General features: G+C 44.6%; 1 protein-coding gene across 1 annotated transcript in view; it reads right to left on the bottom strand.

Annotated features, from left to right (window-relative positions):
• LOC126416303 (mitochondrial basic amino acids transporter-like) overlaps positions 1-5,281 on the bottom strand; it is a 238,390-nt gene that overhangs the window by 2,640 nt on the left and 230,469 nt on the right. The window lies entirely within an intron of this gene.

Here is a 5,281-nt window from a genome sequence, read left to right as displayed (position 1 = left end):
CTGGCACACACAGACACGTACATTGCCTATATACCGTTATGGATCTTAAGGCAGCATTGGTAGAATACCAGGAGCGGAAGTTTATTTACAACTTGTTCAGAATCCAGACGGCACTAGAAGTGGGGGAGATAGGTTTGTAAGCTACACTCGATCTTATTCAATCTATACATTGTGCAAGTAGTAAAGCAAACCAAAGAAAATTTGGAGAAGAAACAAATTCTTTGAGGTTTGCCGGCGACATTGTAATTCTGCCAGACACAGAACTTTAAAGAGCAACTGAACGGAATGGACTATGTCTTGAAAGGAGGATATAAGATGGAGTCGAATTAAATCAGGTGTTGGTGAGAGAGTTACACTCATGCTCATAAATTAAGGATAATTGTAGAATGTGGTGCCACACAACGTGGCAATACACAAAGCTGGAGCTAACAGCATAGGCACATAGGGAACACAAACGACGCAGATCTGGAAGTCCACGGTATTGGTGATGAGAAAACCGTCCCGAAACATATGTACTACATAACGCCACAGTTTCCTGCGCATGTACCCCGACATCAGTATGGGATATGATCACCATGCACACGTACACAGGCCTCACGAACGGGTAGGCATACTTTGGATCAGGTGGTCGGGCAGCTGCTGAGGTATAGCCTCCCACTCTAGCACCAGTGCCTGTCGGGGCTCCTGAAGTGTCGTGGGGTTTTAAGACGTGCAGCGATACGTCGACCGAGAGCAAAAAATGGTTCAAATGGCTCTGAGCACTATGGGACTTAACTTCTGAGGTCATCAGCCCCCTAGAACTTAGAACTACTTAAACCTAACTAACCTAAGGACATCACACATATCCATGCCCGAGGCAGGATTCGAACCTGCGACCGTAGCGGTCGCGCGGTTCCATACTGAAGCGCCTAGAACCGCTCGGCCACTCCGGCCGGCGACCGAGAGCATCTCAGACGTGCTCTATGGTGTTTAGGTCTTGAGAACAGGTAGGCCACTCCATTCGCCTGATATCTTCTGTTACAAGGTACTCCTCCACGATGGTAGCTCGGTGGGGCCGTGCGTTATCATCCATCAGGAGGAAGGTGGGACCCACTGTACCCCTGAAAAGGCGGACATACTGGTGCAAAATGACGTCCCGATACATCTGACATGTTACTGTTCCTCTGTCAAAGACATGCAAGGGTGTGTGTCTCGTGGTCGTGCGGTAGCGTTCTCGCTTCCCACGCCCGGGTTCCCGGGTTCAATTCCCGGCGGGGTCAGGGATTTTCTCTGCCTCGTGATGGCTGGGTGTTGTGTGATGTCCTTAGGTTAGTTAGGTTTAAGTAGTTCTAAGTTCTAGGGGACTGATGACCATAGATGTTAAGTCCCATAATGCTCAGAGCCATTTGAACCATTTGAACAAGGGTGTACGTGCACCTATCATAATCCCACCCCACACCATCAAACCATGGCCTCCATACAGGTCCCTTTCAAGGACATTAAGGGGTTGGTATCTGGTTCCTGGTTCACGCCAGACCCTGGCGAGAATCACTGTTCAGACTATACCTGGACTCGTCAGTGAACATAACCTGGGACCACTGTTCCAATGACCATGTACTGTGTTCTTGACACCAGGCTTTACGGGCTCTCCTGTGACCAAGGGTCAGTGGAGTGCACCTTGCAGCTCTCCGGGCGAATAAACCATGTCTGTTCAGTCGTCTGTAGACTGTGTGTCTGGAGACAACTGTCCCAGTGGCTGCGATAAGGTACCGAGCAAGGCTACCTGCAGTACTCCCTGGCCGTCTGCGGGCACTGATGGTGAGACATCGGTCTTCTGTGGTGTTTTACACTGTGGACGTCTCGTACTGTAGCGCCTGGACACGTTTCCTGTCTGCTGGAATCGTTGCCGTGATCCTGAGATCACACTTTGTGGCACACAGAGGGCCCGTGCTACGACCTGCTGTGTTTGACCAGCCTTCATTCGCCCTAGTATTTATCCCTCATAACGTCATCAATATGCTTTCTTTGAGCCATTTTTTAACACACAGTCACCATTAGCACGTCAGAAAAAGTCTGCACAGTTACACGCTGCACCGTACTCTGACATGCACCAACACACCTCTGCGAATGTAGACTGCTGCCAGCGCCACCGTGCACCGCATACCCCGAGGTGATTTAAACCCGCAAACCGCCCATCAGAACGTTGTTTCACCATGTATCTGCATTATCCTTAATTTATAAGCATGGGTGTAGATTAGGAAGTGAGAGACTAAAGTAGTAGCTGAGTTTTGACATAAGGGAAGCAGAGGATATAAAATTTAGACAGGTAATGGCCACAAAAGAGCTTCTGCAGAAGAGAAATTTGTTAGCACTGAATATACATACACATATAAAACCATAAGATGACGACTAGCATCGATCATGTCTTCCAAAATGGATGTACACCATGCCCTATGTCATACGGGAATCGCGAACTGGCTGTTAAGGTGACCGCTCGTGTAAAGCGGCAAATCCGGGTTCGAGTCGGTGTTACCACTGATACATAAATTTGTTAGGAGGTCCTGTCCGAAGACATTTTTCTGGAGTGTGCCTTTGTACGAAAGTGAAACGTGGACGATATGCAGTTTAGAGAAGAAGAGAACAGAAGTTTTTGAAAATTGGTGCTACAGAAGAATGCTGAAGATTGGATGGGTACATCTCATAACTAATTAGTAGGTACGGGAAAGAACTGGGAAGAAAAGAAATCTGTGGCACCACTTGACTAAATGAAGGACTCGCTTCATATGGTACATTCTGAGACAAAAATGAATCATACTTTTAGCAGTGGAGGGAAGTGTGGAAGTTAAAAGTTGTGGAGGAAGACCAACAAATGATTACAATGAACAGGTTCAAATGGATGTAGGTTGCAGTAGTTATTCGGAGATAATGTGGCTTTCATGGGATAGATTAGTGTGGAGAGATGCGTCAAACCAGTCTTCGAACTGAAGACTGCAGCAAAGCATCACAGGATGTTTCACACTTCCTATTACAGGCTTCTACGGGTTGTAGAAGCGATTTAGTACATAAAGTTTTCATAAGGAACCGTCAGTAGCTCGTGGTCTTAATGGTTAGCATTGCTGATTCGCAATCACGGGGCACGGGGTTCAATTTCCAGCCGGGTTGGGGATTTTTTTGGTGTGTATGTTGTCATCGTCATCATTTTATGATCAACGAAGCACAAGTCGCCGAAGTGGCGTCAAATGGAAAGACTTGCACCAGGTGGCCGAATTCGCTAGAAGGGGATTCTCGGCCAACAATGCCATGTGCATATATCATTTCATCACATGGAACGCATGTCCGGAAATGGATATATAGTAAGTCTGAAGACTGGGTAACTCCAAATTTCCGGTGCGCACACAAACTGGGAAGAGAGTGCTGTTGTCAGTTACTGTTCTAGTTATGACATCACATACCATATTCGTCCCACTGCAACGTTCGCAACTAGGAGGGTTGACCGCGGTGCTCCATTGATGCACCTCACACTTCTCGACACTGAAGACGACAGCTTTCGTCACGTGGAAGGGAACTCGAAGGCGAGTGCTCAAAATATTGTCCATGTCATGAGCTCCTGTAGAGCACATAGGTCATAGTTCATTGTCTCCTCCGCGAGCTTACCGCGAAGCGAGAGATTTCTAAATCATCCGATCTTCAAACTTATTTTACGCCCGAACTTTGTCTGCTACGTCCTCTCTACAGCACCTACAAGCCCGTGATAGAAATTGTGAAATATCCTGTATACCGTTGCATACTGACAGAACAGGGTTTATAGCAATTGTAGATTTCTAGAACTGTTTCCACAATGTAGACTGGAATACGCAGCTAGATCTTTTTTAAAGATAGCTCGGGTAAAATGTAGTGAGCAAAAAGTGATCTTCAATTTGCACAGGAAAACAAACCGCAGTTAATAGGATCGAAGGACATAAAATGGAAACAACGGTTGAGAAGGGAATGAGTGAACCATTTCTGTAGCGTCTCCTCAACGTTATCCAATTTGTACACTGAGCAAGCAGTAAAGGAATCCAAGGAGAAATTTGGAAAGAGGATTAAAATTCCGGGAGAAGAAATAAACTGTGCAGTTTTGGTGATGACATTCTAATTGTGTCACAGATGGCAAAGGAGTTGGAGGAGTGGTGCAACGGAATAGATAGTGTCTTAAAGAGTGGTTATAAGATGGATATCAATGTAAGTGAAGCAAGGGCAAGAAATGGAGTCGAATTAAATCAGGCGATATTGGGGAATCAGATTAGAAAATGAGACACTAAAAGTGGTCGATGAATTTTGCTATTAATAGCTGAAGAGGAGATGACTTAAAATGCTGACTGGCTGTACCAAGAAAAGCGTTTCCGGAAAAGGGGAACTTATTAATATGAAATATAAATTTAAGAGTTTAGAGATCTTTCCTAGAGGTATTTGTGTGGAGTGTAGCCTTGTACATAGGTGAAACGTGGTCGATAAGCTGTTCAGACATGAAGAGAATAATGGTGGAATTTAGGTGGGTGGCTCGAATAACTAATCAGGAGGAATACAGAAAAAATATGTGGCGCAACTGGAGTAAATGAAGGGATCGATCGATGTGACACATACAGGAACAGCAGGGAGTCGGCAGATTGGTAGTGGAAGTAAGTGTGTCGGATAAAAGTTGTAGAGGAAGAACAAACCTTGAATACAGTAAGCAGATTCAAATGAATGTAAGTTGCAATAGTTATGCCGAGATGAAGCGGCTTGCATGGCTTAGTCTAGCATATAAACAACACCAATCCATTCTTCTGAAGACAACAACTACTACTACTACTACTACTACTACTACTACTGCTGCTACGACTAAAACACTGCTTAGAGCATGCTATTAACTAGGGGACACTTCCTTTCCTGAGAGGTCATGAAACTTTATACGTCAATAACTGTTTGTCTTGACGGTTTTACATCAGTTATGACATAAAGAGTTTTAGTCTATATGGCAGTTACAGTTTGTAAGAGACCTAAAAAACAAGTAACATATACGAGACACTTATTTACCTAACGCAAAGGTAATTAACAATTGGCTATTGTAATTGTGACCATGACAAAGTGATCTTTTACAGCAGAACTAAACCTAACACTCCAAGGTGAATCACAAAATATTCCATCTAGCGAAAGACGTTTTTCAGCATATTATAGCAAGCAAAGACACAAGTAATATTTTGCATGTTTAATCCACTTAATTCTTGTACCAATCGAGTCACTGAAGCAAGTATTTTTTTTAATGAAACGATGTGCCTCGGAA

This window comes from Schistocerca serialis, chromosome 8 (assembly GCF_023864345.2).
Source record: "Schistocerca serialis cubense isolate TAMUIC-IGC-003099 chromosome 8, iqSchSeri2.2, whole genome shotgun sequence".
NCBI lineage: Eukaryota > Metazoa > Arthropoda > Insecta > Orthoptera > Acrididae > Schistocerca > Schistocerca serialis.
The sequence above is the reverse complement of the archived record's forward strand: the minus strand, read 5'-3'. Positions and strand labels throughout refer to the sequence as shown.